Raw genomic sequence first — 19314 nt, 5'->3', positions numbered from 1 at the left:
CAAGGGCAGTCTCCACTCCTCCTCTCCCAAGGTGCCAAGGTCCCAACAAGCCCAGGACACTTTAGTGCGTAGAAAACTTCCTTCAGAGGGCAGCTTAACTGACCCAAGATTTCTGTGCAGTAAGCAAGGAGGGTTGAACTTGCAGGAATAAGGACCGAGACCCAGGGCTAGAAAGAGCTGCCTTTCTGAAGATGAACACCAAGGTACGATAAGCGGCTTCTAGGCTTGAGAGTTCAAAGAACACCAACTTGGCGGGCTGAGAGAGAAGGGCTGCTGTACTCCTTAATCAAATTCCAGGTTCTGGGAATCCTTGGGAAGAGCCCAACAGATTGACAAGGAGATGTTCCTCAAAGGACTCACACGACTGGCTGTGCTCCCGAGAGAGCAGGTAGTTGGCCAGAGGGGGTGTGTACGTCAGGCACTGCAGGACGGAGTTGAGGAAGCACGTGTTGCCCAGGTTGTAGAGCCCCGCTCCAACTCTCTGTTGTTGCTGCCAGGCCATGCAAATCTTCTCTGGGGGAAACAGGATCCTTTGTGGAGGAGCCACTCCCTCGGCAATGACTGCAGGGAAATGACATTTGAAAAGAGATGAGAAGAAATTGCTGCTCGAAAGCCTATTTTAGCAGTCGAGTTCTGTACAGGAGCACCCAGGACAACCAGCCCTAACCTCCAACACAGAAACATTGGGGGAAACCTAACACTGCCCTTGAAATTTGCTGGTCAAGAAACAGTTTTGAAAATCGGCTGTTCCCCGGGTTGCTTTGGCCAAAGTCCAGCAAACCCACAGCCTGATTTCTGTGCCTCGGGCTACCTTCCTTTCCCTCTAGAGTCCTCAATTGGATTAGCAGGCCAAGCCTTCCCTTTTCCTGAGTGTAACTTGACAAAACCAAGCAAGGACCTAGCACAGAAGGTACCCCTACTGATGCCAGACCTTTCTACGAGCAATGACATCTTTCAAAGGCTTGTGCAGAGTGGCAGAGGAGTGACAAAACGTGTTTTCTGCTGTCGAACCGAAAACACCTGGCTGAGTCTGGCTGCTACCAGGAAACGCCCCAGGATTCGCTACTCCAGGTGGTCAGCACGTCAGCATTCAGGGAAGGGGCACCAGCCGCGCCCGCTGCCTTTGGGGATTCGCAAAGCCCAAGCCTGCCGGTGAAGCCGTTACTCACAGGAGTCGTTCCCCGTTGTGGCCATCGCTCCTCTCAGGAACAGAGGGGATAGCTCTGGATGACAGAGGATGTCAGGAGTCCCGTCACCTGATTGCAAAGGAAGAATTGTAGGTCAACAAAATGAGTTTTAAAAATCCACTCAAACAAAACCCACAGAACAGCATCTGCCATCACACCTGTTTCAGTGGTACCTGTAACAGCCGCGGAGCTGCAGGCTGACGCCCTCACCATCGCTGCCACAGGGCCACAGCTCACAGCAATTTCAAAGGCCCATTTGAAAGACTCCAGTGCATGGCACCGCCTCTGAAGAGGACCTGCTGCCGGCCTGTTGCCACCGTTAGCAGCAGAGCCCGCTCTGGCTCTCTAGCCCACACTTCCCCCCTGTCTGCAGGAGCGACTGGCTTTAGGCTGCTGCTCCTGCTTCAACGGCTGCAGTTGCCGCGCTCCTTTTCTGTCACCCTTCCTACTGCATCAGTCAGGGTGGGCTTCTGATGATTCTAGGCTGCCCCAATGCCTCCGACTACGCTGCCACCCCCCTACTTACCTACACTGGGTTCTGGCAAAGAAAGAAGTATTAGCAAATATCCGGCCAGCCTGGAAAGGTGCAATAGCTCGGCCTAGGGCTCGGAAAGTCTAGAACAGCCCCTACTTCTGTCCTGGATCTACCTACTCTATGATCTGTCCTGCAAGTCAGATCAGAATTACCTTTGGGAGACGATGGAAGCTGGGGAGAAGTGGGCAGTAAACGCGGAATGCTTGGAAAAGAGGAGCCACGCGAGGAGCGAAGGCAGGAGCCGAGTTGTCCCCAAGGCCAGCTCAGCCCAACTGGCCTTCCCTGGCCCGCTCCTCAGGATCACAAGCCCTGGCCAGGTGAGCTCACAAGCGCCGGGCGGGTGCCGCATCACCGCCCCTTTGTGACACGGGGACGCAGGGGGACGCGCTGCGGCCAGCAGCCGCCACAGACCCGGCAGCTCACGTAGGCATCCGCTGGCAGCCCCTGGGCTTCCCCTCACGCTGCTGGTGAAGGGCCCTTCATCCGCCGGCAGAGCTCCCGCCTCTTCTCTGAGCCCCACGGCCAGGTGAAGACAAGCCTGGCCAGGCCTGTAAGCGTTCCTGCTCACAGCTCTGGCTGGCACACTCAGGTTCCTAAGGCTTTCTTTTCCACTCCTCCCAGGTACAGGACTGTGTCCATGAGCCCTGTGTAGCAAACCACTCGCTCTCTTACATGTTCGTTGCCAAGGCACTTTATCTGCTCCCCCCGATACAGCCACAGGCTGACTCGGAACTAGCGCTACCAAGGAAGTGTCCTCAGCAACTGCGCTGGGTTGACCTTGCCTGGCCACCAGCCCCCCAGCCAGCTGCTCCCTCACCCTGGAGCTCCCCCAAAAGATATGTGGGCAGCTTTTTAGCATCTGGTTTAATGCCTTGGCCTGCTCCGAGGGCAGCCACTGTTGCTTCTGACTGACGAGCAGCTGGTTGTTATTCCTGCCTCACTTGAACTGGCCGCTTTGGCCCTTGCCCCGCCTGCATCGTCTGCTTTATCCCAGGCCTGCTCGACGCAGTTAGTTTGACTCCTGCCAAGCTCAGGACAGTTATCTGGACATTCTCTTTTCATCCTCCACTTGGAACATCCAGTTTAGCCACAGCCTTGCTCGGCTGGCTTATTTTCATCACGCACCTCTCACGATGGCTGGTATTTTCCCTCTTTTGCTTGGGGGGAGGCTCGTTTTGCCCCTTCTCCACACAGGCTCCCTGCATTTACTCCTGCCCTGCTCGGGTGGCCCTTTATGCCCTGGCCAAGGTGGGGTGCCTAGCTTTGCTCCTGCCCTGCTTGCAGCATTTAGGTTTGTCCCTGTCCTGCTCCTTTTGCCCCTGCCCCCACCCTGCTCCCAGCAGCCACTTTGGCCCCTGCCACAGCAGGACTACCAGGGCTCCAGAACCGTTTCCCTGGCAGCAGCCACCGGCCGGGGGCTGTATTTAAGGCTCACACCACAGCCTCGCCTTCCAGGACAAAGTCACCTTCGCTTCCAAGCCCCCTCTAGCACCGCTCCTCCAGCTGCCACCTGGCATTCAGAGGGGCAAAGTTACCTCACTGCCGGACTCATCACCGGCTCGGCGCTCAGGAGCTGCCAGCGCCCGACGCCACCCAGGGAAGCGGAGGGTCCTGGCAGCTGCATGTTGAGCGGGGTGTGCCCGCTCACCACCCAAACGCTTTAGCAATGGCTCTTGTGCTGGGGCAGCGTGGCATTTGTTACCCTTCACAAAGCGCCACGGCAGGCGGGCTGGCTTGGCTGACCGTGGCTGAAGAATGCTTGTGCCCCAAGAGGCTCCGTTTACAGAAGGCATCTTGCCCGTAAGAGGAACTGGCCAGAGTTTTTTTTCTTATTTGACTTTTTACTACTCTTCTTCCCAAGATACCTGCTGAAAAGCAAACAAACAAAAGTTTTAAAATAGATATATGTCAAATATATATACGTATTTCATTGCTGTTATTAGTAAAGGCCCAAGGAGCCTGACCAGAAGCAGCTACCAGGGCTTCCAGGCGCTAGAAAGCTCAGTCAGACCTGTGCAGATGGTGTTTGCCCTCATTAGACATCCCTGACGCTGGAAATGCCAACTTGCAAAGCTCTCTCCAGATCTGATACATTGCCCATCACTGAGGTAAATAACAATGCCTTGACTGAGAGAAACAAAAACAGGAGTGCTCCAACTTTGCTGTCTTTTTTTGACTCCAGAAGCTGTTGCAGCCATCCAAAGCTTCATGCTTTGGGACTGTCTGTCTTCTTCAAGACTAAATACTGTGGGGGTAGATTTCAGGCACGTGTTGGGCCACCTGAGGAGGATCTTCTTGGCCAAGAAGTTTTTCCACCTCTGTAGCTCTCTGCAAGCTCAGAGCACAGAAGGAGAGCCAACTAGTCCGTGATGCTCCTGCCAGGCACCACAAATTGTTCACTGGCACCACCGGAACCCAACAACTTTCACAGAATCATAGAATCATTAAGGTTGCAAAAGGTGTCAAGGATCATCAAGTCCAACCATCAACCCAACACTACCACGTCTCATAAACCATGCCCTGAAGTGCCACGTCTACATGTCTTTGAAATGCGTCCAGGAATGGTGACTCCAGCACCCCTCTGGGCAGCCTCTTCCAATGCCTGACCACTCTTTCAGTAAAGAAATTATTCCTAATACCCAATCTAAACATCCCCTGACGCAGCTTGAGGCCATTTCCTCTTGCCCTATCACTACTAACTTGGGAGAAGAGACCAACACCCACCTCGCTACAACCTCCTTTCAGGTAGTTGTAGAGAGCGAGAAGGTCTTTGCTAAACACAGGCGTGACCGTGCAGCCGAGGAGAGGACCTGCCTCTTGGCTGTCACTGCCTGCTGCTTTGCAGCATCCCAACGCTTCGCTCCAGCGCCTCAGGACCACCTCCAGTGCCGTGGGGACTGGGCACAGAGGAGTGATCCACAACAGGGCAGCGGGGGGGTCTGCTCTTCAGCCCTCTTTCAAGACTCCTGCTTTCCACCTCTCTGGCCTGCTTCCAGGTGCGCTGCCCTTGATCCCGATGTGCTCACGGGAGGTGGTGGAGCAGCAGCGCCTGAAGTCACATAGTAGCTTCCAGGCTGCCTCATCTGCCTTATGTCTTCTCCCTCTTTGATGACCTCGCCTGCCGGCTGCAGCAGGGCTGCTGGCAACGTCCACCGTGGAAAGACAACACAGTTGTGCCTCGCCCTGCCAAGTGACAGCGTAGGGACAGCAGATGCTGACTACATTCCTCCAGGAAAACTCTCCCGCTCTCCTGCTGCCCCTAGCCTGTCCCCCTGCATCCTTCCCCCTCCGATCCCAGGTGTAAGGGACTGGAAGGGTCAATGTCTCAAACATTGCTGTAAAGTGGGATGTAGCAAATGGCAGGCGGGAAATTCATGGACACAGGGCATGGGGGGGTGCGCTGGAGGATGCGCAGTCCCAGGTTCTGCTGGGCCTCACAGCGCAACTTGCTGAGGTCATGCAAAGTTCATTTGAGGAAGGCGTTTATGACCACCCAAAAGACCCCTCGCGACCTCCCCTCAAGATGGCAGCCAACAGAAGGTCATGAAACCTCTGGAACAAGAACCATATAAGCTCACAGGAGGCACAACTGAAGGCGGGGCTTAGACTATAAAAGACACTACAACAAAGAGACTGGCACGTGCCCACCACCGGAGAATCATCGCGTCTGTCGTCATCGGCGCTGGATCCAAGGGTGGTGATGTCTCTCTATCTTTCCCCGTCTCTCTCTTCTCCCCTCCTCTCTCCCCCCCACTTCTTTTACAACTATTCTTAACAAGAACCCCCACCGTCAATGCTTTTCCATCTTTTCAAGTGGGAGTTGCCTTTTCAAGGTCAAGTTACTTCTGTGTTGAAATCAAGTGTTTAATTGATCGTTTGGTGGTGTTCCATCTTAATTTAGAACCTTGATCGCTCGTCCTCCTCCTCTCAGGTTGGGACGCGACAGGGTGTAGAGCCTGAGTCCTGTAAGGAGCAGCTGAGGGAACTGGGGTTGTTTAGTCTCGAGAAAAGGAGGCCGAGGGGTAGGACAAGAGGGGATGGCCTCAAGTTGTGCCAGAGGAGGTTTAGACTGGATATCAGGAAAAATTCCTTCACCAAAAAGGTTGCCAAGCCCTGGGACAGGCTGCCCAGGGCAGTGGCTGGGTCACCATCCCTGGAGGTATTTAAAAGGTGTGTAGATGTGGCACTTAGGGACCTGGGTTAGTGGTGGACTTGGCAGTGCTGGGTTTACGGTTGGCCTCGAGGATCTTAAAGCTCTTTTCCAGCCTAAATAATTCTATGATTCTATAAAGGAGGTGCTTGCATTGCTGGGATGGCATTTGAATGAGCCGTTGGTGCTGCTGTTGGTACCCAAGCTGGGCACATGTTTGTAGGAGCTGGGGGATATCAGGGAGGGGGGAGAGTGCACCCAGCAGGGGGAGGCTGACCAGGTGAAGAGGGAGTGTGTGGGGTGGTGGGGGGATACAAGGGAGGTGGAGGCACAGGCACAGAGGCTGGTGCTGGTAGAGTTGGGGCCCGAGTCCTTTGGGCATGTTCGCTGTGCGGGCGGCCTCGACTTGATCCTCTAAAGAAACCGCAAAAATGTGTCACTCTCTGTTACACTCTGCCCTGATCTTAAAGAGGAAAGCAGATGAAGTGGGAGCGTGGTGGCGAGCACTTCTTGTTATCGGCTTAAGCATCTGTCTCCCTGCTTTCTGTCCATTTGAGACTACACTAGATTCTTCATCCTCATCCTTGCCTTCCACAGCCTCCCCTCCAAGAGTTCCCTCAGTCTCCTCTCCTCACCCTCAGCTCTGCCGCCGTGGATGGAGGCTGCCCGTGCTTAAAAGAGACTCCCATCTATCTCCCTCGTGCCAAGTGCCCACCGCTCCGCCGCCACGCCTTGATACACTTAATACTTCACACTCCCGATCTTCCAAGTACTGCACAGATATGAACCGATCTTCTCTCAAACTCGTTTTAGCTTCGGCCACATACGCTTCCTATGTCGGTGCCTCATGATGATGTCTTTGTCCTGCTCTGGTCCCTGAACTGTTATTTTCTTGCTTACCGATTTTGAGATTTTAGGCAATCTGTGGGATGGATCCTGGGTTTTGTTTTGATTCATCTTTAAGATTTGATAAGCACACTGCACCCTTACAATCTGCCTGTAACACACATACACTGAAAGGAAGGACTAACTTGACACTGCAATAATAGATAAAACAGCCTCCTCTCTCTCCAGCCGAGGGAAAGCAGCTTGGCTATCCGGGATGACTAAACTGAAGAGATTCAAAACTGTCAGAAAATAACAGCATTGACTTTTGCAACAATTTCTTCAATTAGTATCAACTAAGTTGTGAAAAAAAGAAAGTTGGAGGCTGATTTCTACTGGGAAATCACTTTCTTCGGCCCTATTCAGCCAGTAATCAAAAGGGTGGCTTTCCATCTGATCCTTTAATTATATTCGGTTTTTATAGGTAATCATGGTTTCCTCAAAAAGCGTTTGTTTTTCAGAGTTCCCTTTTCAATCACAGACTGGAGTTTTATTTTAAATACTCTTACTGCAAGCACAGATCCCTGTTGTTAAAGCCAATTCAAATTAAGCCATTCCAAAATCACTTACCACTTGTATTCTCCGCAACTATCCGGGCGTAGCCTTTTCATTAGAAATCAGCTGTTGTAGAAGTTATGCGTTACAGACTCCTTTAACAGGCTACCAGTAGTAATACATTGAATTTCTGTGGAACACTTACAGTTCCCAGCCTGGTCTGTCACCTGCTGAGCGAATTGTACTGGCTCTCATGGATGACCTTTTGGAGTGGGGAGGGGAAAAACCAAAAAATCCTATTCAGTTTATCTGAAGATAATTTTTGAAAAGCAATTCTAAAGTTCTAGTTACGTACTAGTTGTGGGTACTGATTGTCCCTGGGGGTCCAGAAGACTTGGTAACGCTGCTTGTCTTAGCAGAGGAACCCAACAGCCCTTGTCAATAAATGCAAACGGCTGGAAAATAAGCTCTACTGAAAGAAAAGAATCACTGCCTATGTTGAAATAAATCTTACCTTCTCTTCCAACAAACTGCCGATGGACAGAGAGGAGATTTGGGAAGTTCAGCGGCCATCGCTGGAGCAGCAGGAGGCGTAACAGTCAGGAGCGGTGGTGGCGGCGGCGGCTGCTGTTGCTGCCGAACCTCCTTACAGAGCCTTTTTGTGTAGCCAGTCCCATTTCTGAGGTTGTTCACAGCCTAGAGGCGGAAAAGCATTGACACAAAGGTAACAGGAAACTTCAGTAGATATAGGAACAAAAGCCCCCACAGAGTAAAATTACCTGCATATTCCTGTAAATGCCACCAGCCCTAACAGAAATCAACACACAGACACATGCACACACCCCATTAAACACTGATATTAATGACTGGTAACTCAGACCACCTGGTATTTAAAGTACTAATGACTGGTAACTCAGAGTACCTCAGTCACCTGTGCTTGAGGTGATTTACGGTGACCTGGACGATCAACAGTCACCCAAAGATCCAGATGAAGCCCAGTGCACACGAGCCATGGGGCAGAAGTTTGTACGGAGCGCACCATCCTCGTATGCAGCCTCATTGGCAGTGACGGCCTGGAGAGGGGACGAGGCACCAACAGTGGCGGAGGTGATTGATAGACTCCGGGGTTACGAGACAAATCTCTCGTCCTCGCTCGTCTCTGCTGTGGAGAAACTATCCCAAGAGGTCCAGCAACTCAAGGAAGATATGCCCTGCTCCCCACCGCGACAGAGCAGTGTCTCAGCTGTTAGGAACAAGCGTCCTCTGGCTCAAAGGAGGGGATACACACCACGGGCCACCCTATGGTTCTACCTGCGTGACCACGGAGAGGACACGATGAGGTGGGAAGGCAAGCCTACCTCGGCCCTAGAGGCACGAGCGCGTGAGCTGCAAGGACGAAGAGTCTCTCAGGGAGGCTCTTCCAGGAGAGCTGCTGCTCCAGTTTCTGGTGAGCAGGTCCCCAGACAGAGGAGGAGAAGTGCTGATTTTATTTCTGAGCGAACAGAGGGACTCCTGCTTCACATTTACAGGAAGTGAGTTGTGACTGCCATGATCAAGACTAGAGGGGCCCTGCCTCCAGCCAGGTGGAGGAAAGGGACAACCGGGCTTAGTGGACTCTGTGGATCTGATGACCTCTCTTTTAAGGTTCAAAGCCTCTATTTTTATATCACAAACCATCACATTCAGGGTCGAAACCCCTCTTTTAACGCTCAGTGCCTCATTTTGAGGTCCCGAACCCTCACTTTTAGGGTCGAAACCCCTCTTTTAATGCTCAGTGCCTCATTTTTCACCCCAAACCCTCACTTTTAGGGTCCAAGTCCCTCCTTTTCAGGGATAAACCCTCATTTTTAAGTTCCAAAGACTCCCTTTTCTTGTCCAATCCCCTCTTTTAACCCTCAAAGCTTTATCGTTACGACACAAACCTCACTTCCAGGGTCCAAAGCCCTCTTTTAATGCTCAAAGCCTCAGTTTTAAGTTCCAAACCCGTCTATCAGGAATTAAAGCCTCAGTTTTTGGTCCCAAACACTATACTTTTAGGGTTTAAACCTGGTTTTAAACACACAAACCCTCATTTAGAGGTCCCAAACCTGAAGTTTCAGGGTTTAAACCCCTTTTTTAAAGAGAAACACTCGTTTTTACGTCCCAAACCTTCATTCTTAGGGTCCAAACCTGGCTTTCATGATCAAAGCCTCATTTTTCGCACCAAACCCTCACTTTTAGGGTCCAAGCCCCTCCTTTTCAGGGATAAACCCTCATTTTTCAGTTCCAAAGACTCCCTTTTATTCTCCAAAACCCCTCTTTTAATGCTCAAAGCCTTATACTTAGGACGCAAACCTCACTTCCAGGGTCCAAAGCCCTCTTCTAAAGCTCAAAGCCTCATTTTGAACAGCCAAAGCCTCACTTCCAGGGTCCAAACCCCTCTTTTAACTCTCAAAGCCTCAGTTTTCTGTCCCTAAGTGACACTCGTAGGCTTCAAACCTGTCTTCTACAATCAAAGCCTCCTTTTTATATCCCAAACCCTGACTTTCAGGCTCTAAACCTGTCTTTTTTAGGCTCAAAGCCTCAGTTGTAGAGATCCAAACCTTCACTTCCAGGGTCCAAACCCCACTTTTCAAGACAAACCCTCAGTTTTAGGTCCCAAAGACTCATTTTAAAGCACCCCAAACCTCACTTTTAACATCAAAGCCTTACAGTTAGGACCGCAAACCTCACTGGTAGGGTCCAAAACCCTCCTTTAAAGCTCAAAGCCTCATTTTGAACAGCCAAACCCTCACTTCTAGGACCCAAAGCCCTTGCTTAAGTCTCAAAGCCTAAGTGTTACGTCTCAAACCGTCACTTTTAGCATCAATTCAGGTCTTTTAATGCTCAAACCATCAGTTTTTTGCTCTATACCTTCAGTTTTGGAGTCCAAACCTGTCGTTTAAGGCTCAAAGCCTCATTCTGAAAACCCAAACCCTCACTTTCAGTGTCCAAACCCCTCTTGTAAGGCACAAAGCCTCATTCAGAGGTCCCAAACCCTCACTCTTAGGGTCCAAACCAGTCTTTTTTACTGCCAAAGCCTCATTTCTATGTCGCAAACCCTCACTTTCAGGGTCTAAATCCATATTTAAGGCTCAAAGCATTATTTTTAGCTCCCAAAGCCTCATTTTTTGTGTTCCAAACGTCTCTTTTATGGTTCAAAGCCTCTATTTTTGTATCGCAAACCCTCACTTTCAGGGTCGAAACCCCTCTTTTAATGCTCAGTGCCTCATTTTTCACCCCAAACTCTCACTTTTAGGGACAAGCCCCTCCTTTTCAGGGATAAACCCTCATTTTTAAAGTTCCAAAGACTCCCTTTTATTCTCCAAAACCCCTCTTTTAATGCTCAAAGCCTTATAAGTTAGGATGCAAACCTCACTTCCAGGGTCCAAAGCCCTCTTTTAACACTCAAAGCCTCATTTTTAAGTTCCAAACCCGTCTATCAGGAATTAAAGCCTCAGTTTTTGGTCCCAAACACTATACTTTTAGGGTCTAAACCTGGTTTTTAAACACACAAACCCTCATTTAGAGGTCCCAAACCTGAAGTTTCAGGGTTTAAACCCCTTTTTTAAAGAGAAACACTCGTTTTTACGTCCCAAACCTTCATTCTTAGGGTCCAAACCTGGCTTTCATGATCAAAGCCTCATTCTTAAGTCCCAAACCTTCACTTTCAAGGTCCAAAACCCTCCTTGTTACGCACAAAGCCTCATTTTTCAGTTCCAAAGCCTCCCTTCGATTGTCCAAAGCCCTCTTTTAACCCTCAAAGCTTTATAGTTAGGATGCAAACCTCACTTCCAGGGTCCAAACCCCTCTTTTAAAGCTCAAAGCCTCATTTTGAACAGCCAAAGCTGCACTTTCAGCGTCCATACCCCTCGCTTAAGTCTCAAAGCCTAAGTTTTACATCTCAAACCCTCACTTTTAGCATCAATTCAGGTCTTTTAATGCTCAAACCATCAGTTTTTTGCTCTATACCTTCAGTTTTGGAGTCCAAACCTGTCGTTTAAGGCTCAAAGCCTCATTTTGAAAACCCAAACCCTCACTTTCAGTGTCCAAACCCCTCTTGTAAGGCACAAAGCCTCATTCAGAGGTCCCAAACCCTCACTCTTAGGGTCCAAACCAGTCTTTTTTACTGCCAAAGCCTCATTTCTATGTCGCAAACCCTCACTTTCAGGGTCTAAATCCATATTTAAGGCTCAAAGCATTATTTTTACCTCCCAAAGCCTCATTTTTTGTGTTCCGAACGTCTCTTTTATGGTTCAAAGCCTCTATTTTTGTATCGCAAACCCTCACTTTCAGGGTCGAAAAACCTCTTTTAATGCTCAGTGCCTCATTTTTCACCCCAAACTCTCACTTTTAGGGACAAGCCCCTCCTTTTCAGGGATAAACCCTCATTTTTAAGTTCCAAAGACTCCCTTTTATTCTCCAAAACCCCTCTTTTAATGCTCAAAGCCTTATACTTAGGACGCAAACCTCACTTCCAGGGTCCAAAGCCCTCTTTTAAAGCTCAAAGCCTCATTTTGAACAGCCAAAGCCTCACTTTCAGGGTCCAAACCCCTCTTTTAACTCTCAAAGCATCAGTTTTCTGTCCCTAAGTGACACTCGTAGGCTTCAAACCTGTCTTCTACAATCAAAGCCTCCTTTTTATATCCCAAACCCTGACTTTCAGGCTCTAAACCTGTCTTTTTTAGGCTCAAAGCCTCAGTTGTAGAGATCCAAACCTTCACTTCCAGGGTCCAAACCCCACTTTTCAAGACAAACCCTCAGTTTTAGGTCCCAAAGACTCATTTTAAAGCACCCCAAACCTCACTTTTAACATCAAAGCCTTACAGTTAGGACCGCAAACCTCACTTCCAGGGTCCAAAACCCTCCTTTAAAGCTCAAAGCCTCATTTTGAACAGCCAAACCCTCACTTTTAGGACCCAAAGCCCTCTTCTAACACTCAAACCCTCACTTCCATGTTCAAAACCCCTCTTTTAACGCTCAGTGCCTCATTTTGAGGTCCCAAACCCTCACTTTCAGGGTCCAAACCCCACTGGTAAAGACACAAACCCTCATTTAAAAGTCCCAAACCTTCACTTTCAGGGTCCAAAACCCTCCTTGTTACGCACAAAGCCTCATTTTTCAGTTCCAAAGCCTCCCTTCGATTGTCCAAACCCCTCTTTTAACCCTCAAAGCTTTATAGGTAGGACGCAAACCTCACTTCCAGGGTCCAAACCCCTCTTTTAAAGCTCAAAGCCTCATTTTCAACAGCCAAAGCTGCACTTTCAGCGTCCATACCCCTCGCTTAAGTCTCAAAGCCTAAGTTTTACGTCTCAAACCCTCACTTTTAGCATCAATTCAGGTCTTTTAATGCTCAAACCATCAGTTTTTTGCTCTATACCTTCAGTTTTGGAGTCCAAACCTGTCGTTTAAGGCTCAAAGCCTCATTTTGAAAACCCAAACCCTCACTTTCAGGGTCCAAACCCCTCTTTTAATGCTCAGTGCCTCATTTTTCACCCCAAACCCTCACTTTTAGGGTCCAAACCCCTATTTTAACGCTCAGTGCCTCATTTTGAGGTCCCAAACCCTCACTTTCAGGGTCCAAACCCCTCTTTTAATGCTCAGTGCCTCATTTTTCACCCCAAACCCTCACTTTTAGGGTCCAAGCCCCTCCTTGTTAGGCACAAAGCCTCATTTTTCAGTTCCAAAGCCTCCCTTCGATTGTCCAAACCCCTCTTTTAACCCTCAAAGCTTTATAGGTAGGACGCAAACCTCACTTCCAGGGTCCAAACCCCTCTTTTAAAGCTCAAAGCCTCATTTTGAACAGCCAAAGCTGCACTTTCAGCGTCCATACCCCTCGCTTAAGTCTCAAAGCCTAAGTTTTACGTCTCAAACCCTCACTTTTAGCATCAATTCAGGTCTTTTAATGCTCAAACCATCACTTTTTTGCTCTATACCTTCAGTTTTGGAGTCCAAACCTGTCGTTTAAGGCTCAAAGCCTCATTTTGAAAACCCAAACCCTCACTTTCAGTGTCCAAACCCCTCTTGTAAGGCACAAAGCCTCATTCAGAGGTCCCAAACCCTCACTCTTAGGGTCCAAACCAGTCTTTTTTACTGCCAAAGCCTCATTTCTATGTCGCAAACCCTCACTTTCAGGGTCTAAATCCATATTTAAGGCTCAAAGCATTATTTTTAGCTCCCAAAGCCTCATTTTTTGTGTTCCAAACGTCTCTTTTATGGTTCAAAGCCTCTATTTTTGTATCGCAAACCCTCACTTTCAGGGTCGAAACCCCTCTTTTAATGCTCAGTGCCTCATTTTTCACCCCAAACCCTCACTTTTAGGGACAAGCCCCTCCTTTTCAGGGATAAACCCTCATTTTTAAGTTCCAAAGACTCCCTTTTATTCTGCAAAACCCCTCTTTTAATGCTCAAAGCCTTACAGTTAGGACGCAAACCTCACTTCCAGGGTCCAAATCCCTCTTTTAAAGCTCAAAGCCTCATTTTGAACACCCAAAGCCTCACTTTCAGGGTCCAAACCCCTCTTTTAACTCTCAAAGCCTCAGTTATAAGTTCCAAACCCCTCTATTAGGGATTAAAGCCTCATTTTGAGGTCCCAAACCCTGACTTTCAGGCTCTAAACCTGCCTTTTTAGGCTCAAAGCCTCAGTTTTGGGGCCCCAAACCCTCACATTTATGGAACAAGGCCCTCTTAACACTCAAAGCATCAGTTTTCTGTCCCTAAGTGACACTCGTAGGCTTCAAACCTGTCTTCTACAATCAAAGCCTCCTTTTTATATCCCAAACCCTGACTTTCAGGCTCTAAACCTGTCTTTTTTAGGCTCAAAGCCTCAGTTGTAGAGATCCAAACCTTCACTTCCAGGGTCCAAACCCCACTTTTCAAGACAAACCCTCAGTTTTAGGTCCCAAAGACTCATTTTAAAGCACCCCAAACCTCACTTTTAACATCAAAGCCTTACAGTTAGGACCGCAAACCTCACCTCCAGGGTCCAAAACCCTCCTTTAAAGCTCAGTGCCTCATTTTGAACAGCCAAACCCTCACTTTTAGGACCCAAAGCCCTCTTCTAACACTCAAACCCTCACTTCCATGGTCAAAACCCCTCTTTTAACGCTCAGTGCCTCATTTTGAGGTCCCAAACCCTCACTTCCAGTGTCCAAACCCCTCCTGTAAGGCACAAAGCCTCATTTGTGTGTCGCAAAGCCTCACGTTTCGGGTCTAAATCCATCTTTTAAGGCTCAAAGCATTATTTTCAGCTTCCAAACCCTCATTTTTTGACTTCCAAATCTCTTTTTTAAGGTTCAAAGCCTCTATTTTTGTATAGCAAACCATCACTTCCAGGGTCAAAACCCCTCTTTTAACACTCAGTGCCTCATTTTGAGGTCACAAACCTTCACTTTCAGGGTCCAAACCCCACTGGTAAAGACGCAAACCCTCATTTAAAAGTCCCAAACCTTCACTTTCAGGGTCCAAACCCCACTGGTAAAGACGCAAACCCTCATTTAAAAGTCCCAAACCTTCACTTTCAGGGTCCAAACCCTCCTTGTTACGCACAAAGCTGCATTTTTCAGTTCCAAAGCCTCCCTTCCATTGTCCAAACCCCTCTTTTAACCCTCAAAGCTTTATAGGTAGGACGCAAACCTCACTTCCAGGGTCCAAACCCCTCTTTTAAAGCTCAAAGCCTCATTTTGAACAGCCAAAGCTGCACTTTCAGCGTCCATACCCCTCGCTTAAGTCTCAAAGCCTAAGTTTTACGTCTCAAACCCTCACTTTTAGCATCAATTCAGGTCTTTTAATGCTCAAACCATCAGTTTTTTGCTCTATACCTTCAGTTTTGGAGTCCAAACCTGTCGTTTAAGGCTCAAAGCCTCATTCTGAAAACCCAAACCCTCACTTTCAGGGTCCAAACCCCTCTTGTAAGGCACAAAGCCTCATTCAGAGGTCCCAAACCCTCACTCTTAGGGTCCAAACCAGTCTTTTTTACTGCCAAAGCCTCATTTCTATGTCGCAAACCCTCACTTTCAGGGTCCAAACATGGCTTTTGCCATCAAAGCCTCATTTTTCGCCCCAAACCCTCACTTTTAGGGTCCAAGCCCCTCCTTTTCAGGGATAAACCCTCATTTCTAAGTTCCAAAGACTCCCTTTTATTCTTCAAAACCCCTCTTTTAATGCTCAAAGCCTTACAGTTAGGACGCAAACCTCACTTCCAGGGTCCAAATCCCTCTTTTAAAGCTCAAAGCCTCATTTTGAACACCCAAAGCCTCACTTTCAGGGTCCAAACCCCTCTTTTAACTCTCAAAGCCTCAGTTATAAGTTCCAAACCCCTCTATTAGGGATTAAAGCCTCATTTTGAGGTCCCAAACCCTGACTTTCAGGCTCTAAACCTGCCTTTTTAGGCTCAAAGCCTCAGTTTTGGGGCCCCAAACCCTCACATTTATGGAACAAGGCCCTCTTAACACTCAAAGCATCAGTTTTCTGTCCCTAAGTGACACTCGTAGGCTTCAAACCTGTCTTCTACAATCAAAGCCTCCTTTTTATATCCCAAACCCTGACTTTCAGGCTCTAAACCTGTCTTTTTTAGGCTCAAAGCCTCAGTTGTAGAGATCCAAACCTTCACTTCCAGGGTCCAAACCCCACTTTTCAAGACAAACCCTCAGTTTTAGGTCCCAAAGACTCATTTTAAAGCACCCCAAACCTCACTTTTAACATCAAAGCCTTACAGTTAGGACCGCAAACCTCACCTCCAGGGTCCAAAACCCTCCTTTAAAGCTCAGTGCCTCATTTTGAACAGCCAAACCCTCACTTTTAGGACCCAAAGCCCTCTTCTAACACTCAAAGCCTCACTTCCATGTTCAAAACCCCTCTTTTAACGCTCAGTGCCTCATTTTGAGGTCCCAAACCCTCACTTCCAGTGTCCAAACCCCTCCTGTAAGGCACAAAGCCTCATTTGTGTGTCGCAAAGCCTCACGTTTCGGGTCTAAATCCATCTTTTAAGGCTCAAAGCATTATTTTCAGCTTCCAAACCCTCATTTTTTGACTTCCAAATCTCTTTTTTAGGGTTCAAAGCCTCTATTTTTGTATAGCAAACCATCACTTCCAGGGTCGAAACCCCTCTTTTAACACTCAGTGCCTCATTTTGAGGACACAAACCTTCACTTTCAGGGTCCAAAACCCTCCTTGTTACGCACAAAGCCTCATTTTTCAGTTCCAAAGCCTCCCTTCGATTGTCCAAACCCCTCTTTTAACCCTCAAAGCTTTATAGGTAGGACGCAAACCTCACTTCCAGGGTCCAAACCCCTCTTTTAAAGCTCAAAGCCTCATTTTGAACAGCCAAAGCTGCACTTTCAGCGTCCATACCCCTCGCTTAAGTCTCAAAGCCTAAGTTTTACGTCTCAAACCCTCACTTTTAGCATCAATTCAGGTCTTTTAATGCTCAAACCATCAGTTTTTTGCTCTATACCTTCAGTTTTGGAGTCCAAACCTGTCGTTTAAGGCTCAAAGCCTCATTTTGAAAACCCAAACCCTCACTTTCAGGGTCCAAACCCCTCTTTTAATGCTCAGTGCCTCATTTTTCACCCCAAACCCTCACTTTTAGGGTCCAAACCCCTATTTTAACGCTCAGTGCCTCATTTTGAGGTCCCAAACCCTCACTTTCAGGGTCCAAACCCCTCTTTTAATGCTCAGTGCCTCATTTTTCACCCCAAACCCTCACTTTTAGGGTCCAAGCCCCTCCTTGTTAGGCACAAAGCCTCATTTTTCAGTTCCAAAGCCTCCCTTCGATTGTCCAAACCCCTCTTTTAACCCTCAAAGCTTTATAGGTAGGACGCAAACCTCACTTCCAGGGTCCAAACCCCTCTTTTAAAGCTCAAAGCCTCATTTTGAACAGCCAAAGCTGCACTTTCAGCGTCCATACCCCTCGCTTAAGTCTCAAAGCCTAAGTTTTACGTCTCAAACCCTCACTTTTAGCATCAATTCAGGTCTTTTAATGCTCAAACCATCACTTTTTTGCTCTATACCTTCAGTTTTGGAGTCCAAACCTGTCGTTTAAGGCTCAAAGCCTCATTTTGAAAACCCAAACCCTCACTTTCAGTGTCCAAACCCCTCTTGTAAGGCACAAAGCCTCATTCAGAGGTCCCAAACCCTCACTCTTAGGGTCCAAACCAGTCTTTTTTACTGCCAAAGCCTCATTTCTATGTCGCAAACCCTCACTTTCAGGGTCTAAATCCATATTTAAGGCTCAAAGCATTATTTTTAGCTCCCAAAGCCTCATTTTTTGTGTTCCAAACGTCTCTTTTATGGTTCAAAGCCTCTATTTTTGTATCGCAAACCCTCACTTTCAGGGTCGAAACCCCTCTTTTAATGCTCAGTGCCTCATTTTTCACCCCAAACCCTCACTTTTAGGGACAAGCCCCTCCTTTTCAGGGATAAACCCTCATTTTTAAGTTCCAAAGACTCCCTTTTATTCTGCAAAACCCCTCTTTTAATGCTCAAAGCCTTACAGTTAGGACGCAAACCTCACTTCCAGGGTCCAAATCCCTCTTTTAAAGCTCAAAGCCTCATTTTGAACACCCAAAGCCTCACTTTCAGGGTCCAAACCCCTCTTTTAACTCTCAAAGCCTCAGTTATAAGTTCCAAACCCCTCTATTAGGGATTAAAGCCTCATTTTGAGGTCCCAAACCCTGACTTTCAGGCTCTAAACCTGCCTTTTTAGGCTCAAAGCCTCAGTTTTGGGGCCCCAAACCCTCACATTTATGGAACAAGGCCCTCTTAACACTCAAAGCATCAGTTTTCTGTCCCTAAGTGACACTCGTAGGCTTCAAACCTGTCTTCTACAATCAAAGCCTCCTTTTTATATCCCAAACCCTGACTTTCAGGCTCTAAACCTGTCTTTTTTAGGCTCAAAGCCTCAGTTGTAGAGATCCAAACCTTCACTTCCAGGGTCCAAACCCCACTTTTCAAGACAAACCCTCAGTTTTAGGTCCCAAAGACTCATTTTAAAGCACCCCAAACCTCACTTTTAACATCAAAGCCTTACAGTTAGGACCGCAAACCTCACCTCCAGGGTCCAAAACCCTCCTTTAAAGCTCAGTGCCTCATTTTGAACAGCCAAACCCTCACTTTTAGGACCCAAAGCCCTCTTCTAACACTCAAACCCTCACTTCCATGGTCAAAACCCCTCTTTTAACGCTCAGTGCCTCATTTTGAGGTCCCAAACCCTCACTTCCAGTGTCCAAACCCCTCCTGTAAGGCACAAAGCCTCATTTGTGTGTCGCAAAGCCTCACGTTTCGGGTCTAAATCCATCTTTTAAGGCTCAAAGCATTATTTTCAGCTTCCAAACCCTCATTTTTTGACTTCCAAATCTCTTTTTTAAGGTTCAAAGCCTCTATTTTTGTATAGCAAACCATCACTTCCAGGGTCAAAACCCCTCTTTTAACACTCAGTGCCTCATTTTGAGGTCACAAACCTTCACTTTCAGGGTCCAAACCCCACTGGTAAAGACGCAAACCCTCATTTAAAAGTCCCAAACCTTCACTTTCAGGGTCCAAACCCCACTGGTAAAGACGCAAACCCTCATTTAAAAGTCCCAAACCTTCACTTTCAGGGTCCAAACCCTCCTTGTTACGCACAAAGCTGCATTTTTCAGTTCCAAAGCCTCCCTTCCATTGTCCAAACCCCTCTTTTAACCCTCAAAGCTTTATAGGTAGGACGCAAACCTCACTTCCAGGGTCCAAACCCCTCTTTTAAAGCTCAAAGCCTCATTTTGAACAGCCAAAGCTGCACTTTCAGCGTCCATACCCCTCGCTTAAGTCTCAAAGCCTAAGTTTTACGTCTCAAACCCTCACTTTTAGCATCAATTCAGGTCTTTTAATGCTCAAACCATCAGTTTTTTGCTCTATACCTTCAGTTTTGGAGTCCAAACCTGTCGTTTAAGGCTCAAAGCCTCATTCTGAAAACCCAAACCCTCACTTTCAGGGTCCAAACCCCTCTTGTAAGGCACAAAGCCTCATTCAGAGGTCCCAAACCCTCACTCTTAGGGTCCAAACCAGTC

The sequence above is a fragment of the Phalacrocorax aristotelis genome, chromosome 27 (assembly GCF_949628215.1).
Source record: "Phalacrocorax aristotelis chromosome 27, bGulAri2.1, whole genome shotgun sequence".
In the NCBI taxonomy this organism is placed as follows: domain Eukaryota; kingdom Metazoa; phylum Chordata; class Aves; order Suliformes; family Phalacrocoracidae; genus Phalacrocorax; species Phalacrocorax aristotelis.
The sequence above is the reverse complement of the archived record's forward strand: the minus strand, read 5'-3'. Positions refer to the sequence as shown.